The sequence below is a fragment of the Octodon degus genome, unplaced genomic scaffold, assembly GCF_000260255.1.
Source record: "Octodon degus isolate 3935 unplaced genomic scaffold, OctDeg1.0 scaffold00093, whole genome shotgun sequence".
Classification (NCBI taxonomy): Eukaryota; Metazoa; Chordata; class Mammalia; order Rodentia; family Octodontidae; genus Octodon; species Octodon degus.
In genome coordinates, this window is record NW_004524669.1 from 4,450,838 (window position 1) to 4,461,270 (window position 10,433).

Below are 10,433 nucleotides of genomic sequence, written 5' to 3' on the forward strand. Positions count from 1 at the left end.
ATATATGAAAATGGCATGTCTTTAATTTTTCTGGGACAATACCTGGAAGGGAAGAGCCAGATTGAAAGGGACCGCTAATCCTAGTTTTTAAAGGAATTTCTACAGGGGTTGCACCAGTCTACACTCCCACCAACAGTGGAGGAGAATTTCTTTTTCCCACAGCCCCTCCAGCCTTTGTTATTGGTTACTTCTTGATGGTGGCCGTTCTTTCTGGAGTGAGATGGAGTCTCAGTGTTGTTTAATTTGCATCCCTCAAATGACCAATGATGTTCAACGTTTTTTTCGTGTATTTATTTGCTGTTTGTATTTCTTCATCTGAGGTGTACATATTATCTTAGATGGCTGTTTTTGGATTAGGTCTTTGAATTTGGGGGCCTGTTTTTTTTTTTTTAGTTCTTTATATGTTCTAGATATGTCTTTTTTTCTTTCTTTCTTTTTTTTTTTTTGTATTTTAGGGAAGGGTCTAAAGGGTGTTCAGGGTCTCACTACTAGATGGACTTGTAATGATCTGCCTGTTTACAGCCTCCCAGGAGCTGGGATTATAGGCACGCACCACTACACCCAGTCACAATTGCCTTCTCAGCCTGCCCTGGGGGTGGGGCTGGCACAGCAGGCCCCGGGATGAACCCCTGCCTTGTGCCTGCTTGCAGGCCCTTTAATCCACTGAGCTATTTGGCAGGCCCTTTAGATATAAATCTTTAGAGGGACAACTGGCTATACTTCTTTCCCCACTACTCCTTTGGTGAATTCTTTCGTTGTGTAAAAGGTTTTTAATAAGGTGAGATTCCATTTGTTGATTCTTTGTAGTATTTCCTGTGTGGTCTGGGTTTTGTTCCTGAGGTCTCTGCCTACACCTATTGTTGTGGTCTTTGTCTAGTTGTCCCCACAAAGCCTCATGTAAGTTAGGGGGCAGACAGGGCTGGAGGAGCCAAGAGTGGTTTGAGGGGCGGGGCTTGAGGGGTGGGGCCAGAGAGGCGCGAAGCCCCAACCCACCCCATCCACCGCTAGCCCGCTAGCCCGAGCTTTCTCAGAGATACGGAGTGGAGCATCCTGGACAAAGAGGCTTCCCAGTCTCTCTTTACGACTCTGTAACACAGGAAGGCAGTGTCTCCAGGTCTTGCTATGTAATTCAGGCTGCTTTAAACTATGTAACCTCCAGTAATTGTAAGCTAAATAAACCTTTCCTTCCCTCATTTTGAGTGTCGGGTATTTGTCCCAGCAATGACAAAGAGTAACTAATACACCTATGTCTTGGAGATTTCTACCTATGTTTTCTTTTAGTAGATTTAGTGTTTGTATTAATATTTAGATCTTTGATCCATTTTGACTTTAGTGCACGATGATAGGCATTGGTCTAACTTTAGACTTTGGCATGTGGGGAGCCAGTTTCTCTAGCATCATTTATTAAAAACACTTTCTTCCAGTGAATATGTTTGGTTCCTTTGTGAAAGATAAGGTAGCTGAATGTGTTTGGAGTTGCATCTGCATCTTCTTCATTTTCTCATCTTCTGTTCTGTTCCACTGATCCACAGGTCTTTTTTTTTTTTTATTTTTAATACTATGGTAATTTTATCACAGTAGCTTTGTAGTAGAATTTCAGGTCAGGAATTGTGATGTCTCCTCTCTTGCCTTTTTTGTCCAGAGTTGCTTTTGATATTCTAGGTCTCTTCTGGTTTCAAATGGATTTTTTGTTTTGTTTTGTTTGTACTGAGAATCAAATACAGGACCTTGAGCTTACTATGCAGAAGCTTGTGCTTCTGAGCTATATTCTCAGCCTTCCAAATGTATTGTAGGAATGTTTTCCCTAGTTCTATGAGGTATGCTAATGGTATTTTGATTGAGATTGCACTAAATCTGTATAATAGTTTGGGAGTAGGGCTATTTTCATCATGTTGATAGTTTCCTGTTCATAAACAGAAATATCTTTCCATTTTCTGATATCCTTTCTGACCTCCTTTTTCAGAGTACTGTAATTTTCAATGTATAGATCTTTTACTTCCTTTGTTAAATGGATTCTTAAGTATTGCATCTTCTTGGATGTTACTGTAAAAGGTGTGGTTTCCCTAATTTCTCTCTGTGAGTTTGTTGCTTATGTATGGGATGATATTGATTTTTGAGTACTGATTTTTTTATTCAGATACACTGTTGTATTTAGTTATTAAATCTAGTCTTTTAGTGGAATTTTTGGAATCTGCTATATCATAAGATAGTGAACATGTTTTCAATGTATTGGCCATTTTATCTTTCTGTATTTTTTAACCTTTCTTTTCAGCACTGTAAGAAAATGCTTACCTAATAATTACATCCCTCATGGGTAACTGATACATACACATAACATATCTTAATTATTTTTCCACCCCTTTCTCCTACCTTCCTCACTCCTTCCATCTCTTGGTCTGCTTCCTTTTTGCAAAAGATCTACCCCCTTATGTTTTATTATCTATCATTTATTTTGGTCTTTATCAATATTTGAGTTTTTTCATATAAGAGAAATTATGTGATATTTAAGTGTGCGTGTCTGATTTATTTTACATAACTTCTGGTCTCAAAGTGCATCAATTTTCCTACAAATGACTCAAGTTTATCCTTTAGGGAGGAGTGGGAGTTATTATATATAAACACCATACTTTATCTATTCATGGTTGATGGTCATATAGGCCACTTCTGAAATTATCTATTAGGAATTGTGCTGCTATTAACATTGATATCCACGTATCATTACAATATGGTATCTTTAACTCTTTGGGAAGACAACTAGAAGGAGAACAATTTCTATTTTTCTCTCATTTTTTGGTCTTTTTGGGACAGGGTCTCACTATGCGGTTCAGGCTGGCCTTGAGCTCACTTTGTAGCCAAGACTGATCTCTAACTCACAATGATCCTCTTGTCTCAGCCTCCCAAGTTCTGGGATTACAAGTGTGCACCTCCATGCCTGGCTCTATTTTTAATTTTTTAAAGAATATTCATACTGATTTCCATAGTGGCTATATTAATTTACATTCCTACTAGCAATATAGAAGAGTTCCTTTTCTACTGTGGTCTTACAGGCATTTTTTATTATTTGTTTATTATTATTTATTATTTTTGCAGTACTGGGGATTGAACTCAGAGCCTTGTGCTTACCAGGAAGACACTTATGCCTCTGAGCTATATATTCCCGGCCCAATTTGATTCCTTTATTTATTTGTTGGGGGTACAGGGTCTTGCTATGCAGCTCAGACTCAGTGATTTCCTTTGTCAAAGCTAAGATAGCTGAATGTGCCTAGAGTTGTTCCTGTATCTTCTATTCTGTTCCATCCATTGGCGTATTCATCTTTGTGCCAGTACTGTGTTTGTTTATTTGTTTTTAAATCACTGTAGCTTTGTAATATAAAGTAAGTCTGGAGTTGGGATGCCTCCTGCTTTGCTTTTGTTGCCCAGGATTGTTTCTGTTATTCTGGTTCCATATGAATTTTAGAATCATTTTTTTCTAATTATGTGAGGAATTCTGCTGGTATTTTGATTGGAATTACATTAAATTGGTGTATCAGTTTCAGAACTATGGCCCTTTTGACAATTGTAGTTCTATTTACCCTGGAACAGGGAATATTTCTCCATTTTCAGTTGTCTTTTTAAAATTTTCCTTTTCAGAGTACTGTAGTTCGCATTGTAGAAGTCTTTCACTTTTTTGGTTAGACTAATTCCTAGGAATTTAATTTTTCTTGTTGTAATTGTGAATGGCATTGCTTTTTGAAGTTTTTTTTTGCTGAGTTCATTATTGGTGTATAGGAACACTATTTTTTGTGTGTTTATTTTGCATCTTGTTATACTACTGAATTTGGTTATTTATTCTAGGAGTAGTTGGGTCTTCCATATAGAGGGTTGCATCATCTGCAAATAATAATTTGGTTTCTTCCTTTCCTCAATATTTCTTTTATTTCTTTTTCTTTATTGATTTCTTTGGTTAATGTGTTGAGTATTGTAAAAAACAGTAATGGTGATAGTAGACATTTTTATCTTCTTTCTGATTTTAGAAGGAAATCTTTAAGATTTTCCTTATTTAATATAGGATTTGAAAGTAGGTTTTTTAGAAATGGCTTTGGCTGGGGAGATAGCTTGGTGGTCCAAGTGCTTGCTTGGGAAGCACAAGGACCTGAGTTCAATCTCCAGTACCCATACCCTGCCAGCTTCTGAGACCAGGCATGGTGGTGCACACCTGTAATCTCAGTGCTGGGGAGACTAAGACAGGAGGATCATTGAGTCTGAGCTGCATAGCGAGACTCTGTACCAAATAAATAAATAAGTAAAATAAATGGCTTTTATCACATTTAAATAGTCTTTTTTTTTTTTTTTTTTTGCATCTAGAACACAGTGTACAGGGTCTCACTGCATAGATTGGATTGTAGTGATCCTCCTGTTTACAGCCTCCCAAGTGTTGGGATTACAGGTGCGCACCACCAGGCCCACAGGATAGTCTTTCTATGCCTATTTTCTTCAGGTTTCTTTTTTTAAATCATGAACTGTTGTTGGGTTTTGTTAAATGCTTTTTCTTTGTCAGTTGGGATGATCATATGATTTTTGTCCTTGCTTCTGTTTGTGTGATGGATAGCAGTTATTGATTTGCATATGCTTAATCATCCTTAACCTCCTGGGATGAAGTTTATGTGGTCACGGTGGATGATCTTTTTGATGATCTGTGGCATTCTCTTAGCCATTTTCTTGTTGGGAATTTTTGTGCCTATATTCGTTAAAGAGATTGGTGGGCTGTTGTCTTTTTGGTTGAGGAATCAAGGTAATGCTAGCTTCTAAGAATGCTTTTTGAAGTATTTCTTCCCTTTCAGTTCCATTAAAGAGTTTGAGAACTTTTGATGTTAGATCTTTTCTGAAGTAGAATCCATCTCGTAGTGCATCTATCCAGTGGTGACTCCAGCCAGCCATGGGCTTTTCTTTGTTGGTAGTTTTATTTTTTTAAATTATTACTTCAGTTTCATCGTCTGTTATTTGATTATTCAGTATTTTTATAACATCTTGGTTCAGTTTTGGTAATTCATATGTATCTAGGAATCTATCCAATTCTGAATCCTCCAACTTATTGGAGTATAGGGGTTTGAAATAGTTACTGATAATCTCAATTTTTGGTGCTGTTCATTGTAATTTCATTTTTCCATTTTTTCCCCATTGTATGTATTTGGTACAGGGTCTCACTATACAGGTTGGACTTGTAGTGATCCTCCTGTTTTCAGCCTCCCAAGCGCTGGAATTACAGGTGCACACCACTACCCTCAGTCTCAGTTGCCAGCTCAGTGAGGCCTGGGGGTGGGGCTAGTGTGGCATGCGGGACCAGGGATTGAGCTCTGGTCCCTGTGCTTGCCAAAGTGGGTGCTTAATCCACTGAGTTATCTTGTTGGCTCCTAATTTTCCCATTTCTAACTGGATTGATTTTGGACCTTTCTTTCTATGAGGGTACCATGGTGGCATTTCTGCTGGGCACCACGACTGGTCCCACTGGATTCTAAGACCCAGTCCCCTGAATCGTGCTCCGGTAATTAGCTCTAATCTCCCTCATATATAAGATCTCTGCAGCATGTCTCTGTTCCATCTGTCACCCTGGTGCTCAGATCTCATCTGTCGTAAAATCATCTTTCCTTGAACTTGCCCTCTGTTCGAGCTCACTTCTCACCTCACTTTCCTTTTCTGCCAAGGGCCCTTAGACATTGTCCTGGCCACTTTCAGTTTGCATGTCCTCCCTCCCTTGGAACATGGCCACTGACATCTGACACTCCCCACCCCCACAGCTTCAATAGAAGTGTGTGTTGCTGGGTGTGGTGGTGCACCCCGTGATCTCAGTGCTTGGGAGTGTGTGGGGGGAGGCAGGAGGATCACTGTGAGTCTGAGACAGCCTGGGGCATAGAGTGAGCCCAAGACCAGTCTGAACTGCATAGTGAGACCCTGTTTCAAAGACTGAAAAACAAAAGGTGTGTGTTGTGAAGAGAAGGGTGAAAATGGCCAGAGGAGAAAGGAAGGGGATCAGGGGGACAGGAAGGCATTAGGAAGGTGGTGTGACTAGAGGATGGGCTGAGGAGGTGAGAGAGGCTGGTGTCCAGGGCCTTGCTGGAGGGACACTCTGTCTTGTCTGGAGGGAGGGACAGAGAATGGTGCGAGGGGGTGTTGGGTGGTAAAGGCATTTTCACCACATGGGCTTGATTTTCTCAGTGAAGAGGATCACCATGATTATTTATTGAGGGGAAGAGATGGAGTAAAATGGGGACTAGGAAGAGGGTAAAAAAGTTTACAGTAGCAGCTGAGAGACCTGGGAGAGGTTACCAGCCAAGAGCAGAGAGGAGGGCCTGATATCTATGAGGGCAAAACTGCGTTGGCAGTGACATCAGGCCATGGGGAGGGCACATTCTTCACTGAGGTCTGGGGGACTTATCCAGGCAGAGCAGCCTGTGGTTCAAAGGTCAGAGAATGAGGCCACAGTCAAGGGGTCCAAGTAGGAAAGAAAGTCTAAAGGAAGGTTGTGGGGCGAGAATGGAATGGCTGGGCTCAGGACTGGTGGCGGGGGAGCTGAGGAATCCATCTGCTGACAGCAAAGAGTTAGAAGGAGTGGCAGCACAGCCTAAAAGTGTTTTTCAAGGTGGAACAGTTTAAGGTTTACACGCTAGAGTATGAATGCAGGTGAAAGGGGCCAGGAGAAAAAGGATGGAAGCGAAAGTTGCCCGAGTCAAGCAGCTCAGGCAGTTCTATCCCTGAGAACAAGATGCCGAGTGTGTCATCTGTGTGGCAAACGCGGAAGCTCCAGTGCAAAGCAGGGCAGAGTCCCGCTGCCAGGCTCCCTCCTGAACATGAGGCCAGGACACCACAGAGGAAGGACGGAGATCTGGGGCAGTTGGGTAGCGTGAGATTTGCAGGGGTTTAAAAAATTGCAGTGATTTTGCAATCACCATAAAGGTTAAAAACTCAAACAGTATATAAAGGAGCCATTCATTTCAACAAACAGCATTCTACTGAGCGTATGTAGCTCAGTTCCTTTAATCACTTCCCTATTGAGGTGGGCATTTATACTTCCAGGATTTCATGAATATAAACAACTGCAGCAGAGGCCACGGGCATGTGTGCACGTTTGCTGTGGGCACCTACAGGCTGAGAACCTGAAACTGGAATGACTCAGTCAAAAGACAAATGCTTTCACTTTTTGTTGTATTTTTTATGTAAGGGCTAACGTCTTTCTAATTTTGAGATCTTTTGCCACCTTGCTCTCCAGAGAGGCTGTGCCAATGGATACTCTCACCAAGAAGATAAGAGGGCTTTTTGTCACTTCCACAGCTGCCAATACAAAATGTTGTTTTAAAATATTTGTCTTTGATAATTTGACAGTCAAACATTGATTTTCATTTCTAGTCTTATATTTCTTTAAGTAGGAGTAGCTTCTTTTTATATTTGCTGAATGATGTTCTTTCTTTGATTCATTCATTTGTTTTTTATTCAGTTTTTTTTTTTTTTTTGAATCAGGAATTGAACTCAGGACCTTGTGCTTGCCAGGCAGGCACTTCACTACTAAACTATATCCCTGGTCCTTTTAAATTCTTTTTGTAAGTAATCTAATGGTTCCAAATACTAAAGTTCAAAGCTTAGCTTTTCTAATACCAGCTGTATGAGCTTGGACAATTTTTGTGCCTCAGTTTCTTGCTTAAGTGGAGATAAAAAAACACACTTGCCTTCTAGGCTTATCATGATAAATAAAGGGCTTAGGGTAGTGCCAGGCACATGGATAATAGTTTCTATTATTCATCTAAAGCCCATTTTTTTGTTGGTCTGTTTGTCTTTTTCTTATTGATTCACATATTGAAGAAAGTAGCCCGCTGGTTATCTATCCTAAAGGTTACTTTCTTTTATCTTAACTTTTTCCCCTTTTTACTTTTTTATTATTTATACAGATTAATGAGTTTCACTTTGGCTGATTGGTACAGAAACAGATTATACTTTGATAATTTTCACCCCTGTGATTCTTCTTACCTGGCTTTCGGCCACTTTCACATTTTTTTCAGGGCAGGGAGTTCAACATGCATCTTCTGCTCACATGTATCCTTCCTGTCACATACATCAGTCACCCTGTCCTCCTCTTATTCCCTTCCTCTTGACTAATAATAGTTTCCTTCTATTTTTTTCACATTTCACACATCAGAGAGAAGTTGCAATGTTTATCTTTCTGAATTAGACTTGCTTGCTCAGCATGATGGTCTAGATTCATCGGCTTTTGACTTTTTTTTTTTTTTTTTTGGCAGAACTGGGGATTGAACTCAGGCCCTTGCGCTTGCCAGGCAAGTGCTTATTCTACTGAGCCATCTCTCCGGCCCCTTGACACTTTTAAAAAAAGCATACATGTCATGCAGACATGTTAAATGGCTTTTTGTGGCTGCTGCTGTTTAGCGATTTTTTTTTTTCAGGCAAAAGCACAACTTTATTGTTTAGCACTTTCATTTCTCCACTTGAAGCATTGTTTATGGTTTTTGCTCTGACTACAAGCATCTTCATTCCAAGATAGTGAAAAACTTTTTTTTTTTCCCTTTAAGAACCAGAAGATACGTGTTTAGGGAATGGATAATGAGTAATAGTTCTGAACATGCACAGGGAACCAGAGAATGTTTCCCCCTCCCTGGGGGAGGGACAGAGGGCCTCTGCAGTATCTGGGTCTGGGCTAGTAGAGCCAAGCAGGGCCGAAGACCTGGGTCTGCTATTCACAGCAGGGGTTTAGAGGTCAAGGAGGGTCGTGAGAGGTCAGTTGGTGTGTACTTGGCTTGGTGGGCGTGTGTGAGCCATAGAACCCTCCTGGACAGAGGTCCATGGGGAAAAGGCTTTGTGGGATTAAGTGGGCAGGTTGCTGTCCAGGATCTTGAAAGGCAGTCTCTGTGGGGCCAACAGAGGCACATAGGCTGTGTGTATATATGTGTTTGTATGCATGTGTGTGTGTGTGCGTGTGTGTGCTTGTGTGTGTATGTACATCCACAGGAGATTGGATTTGAATGAATCACTAAGACGTGAACTCTCAGGGGATTTGATGAAGCTCTGGCAGCGTTGGCAGCTCCAAGTGGAGGCCTCTGGAAGATGTTTGTATGTGTTGCCTGGCTCCCAGGGTTATCTGTAAACGTGGAGACAGAAAGAATCTGGCCAGTGCTGGACCGCCAGGAATGTTTCCAGGAGGAGATGAGAGGAGAGGCGAGGTCTGACATCAGGCAGGCCCTGGAATGGGGAAATGTGGCTGGAGGGTGGGGGGTAGGTCTGGGCTGAAGCCAGGCCTGAACAGCCCCTATGCTCTTTTCCTTTGCAGTACCTCCCCCCAACTCCTGGGAGGCAGTAACCCGAGGATTTCATAGTTGGTGAAGAAAGAATGGCCCCAGGAGGGCCATGACTTGCCTGGGGTCACAGTTCTCCAGTAGTGGTCTGCCAAGACTTCACAGCCAGGCACAAGAAATGGCCAGACCTTAGGGGGTGGGGAGCCCCTAGTGTGGGTGGGCACAGCATCTGGGTTGCAGAGCCTGTGGGGACTAGAAAGCCTGTGGGGAAGGGGTGAGAGAGAACAGAACACGGGAGGGAGAACAGGGGCTGGGCTCTGGTGGTAAAAGGACTTGAGCCCTTCGGGGTAGGGAAGTTGGACACTTCTATGTGTGTATAATTAAATTAAACAATGGTCCCTTTTGACTGTTTGGGGATTTCTAACTGAAACAGCAAACCAGGAAGGACATTCCACCCTTTCCCCAGCCTCTCTCCTTCCAGGGCTTGGCCAGATGTGAGTGACATTCGGGCCAGCTTTTTGGGGTTAGCTTAAGTTTGACTGGACAGGTGTAGGAAAAGGGGGAAGGCTGTGTAAATGTGCAGCAGGCAAGCAGGAGGAGGCCAGACTCCCCAAGGGGACCCCACTCCAGCACAGACTGACCACACTCTCCACCAGGCCTGAAACTAAAGGGAATTGTCGGGTAGGGCCTTCAGGTTTGGGTGATGGTGAGAACCCCAGGTCATAAAACAGGAAAACAGAGGAGGGGAGTATGTGAGTGAGAATAGACACACCTGCACTCGTATGCACATACAGATGTGTGCAGTTGTGTGTTTAGACACCCTGTCCATGCACACACAGACTCCCACCGTGGAAGCGGCTCTCAGCTGTGTCTAGGAGTGTGGGCACCCGAGGGTACACGCAGCCACAAAGTGTCACAAATGCACTCAAGTACCCTCTTCTCTGCAGAAGCACATGTAACAAGTGGGCAGGAATTTTTGAGGACGGTGTGGGGGCAGGCCTCTGGGCTTCCAAGGCCCACTGGATGGGGCAGGAAGCAACCTGGTTTCCAGTTTCTACATGGAGAGGTGGGGTTTGGTTAGGGAAACCAGCTAGGTCAGGTCTGTCACAGGTCAGATTGCTCAAGAGCTTAGCAGACCTCTCTTGGAGCACCTGGGGTCAG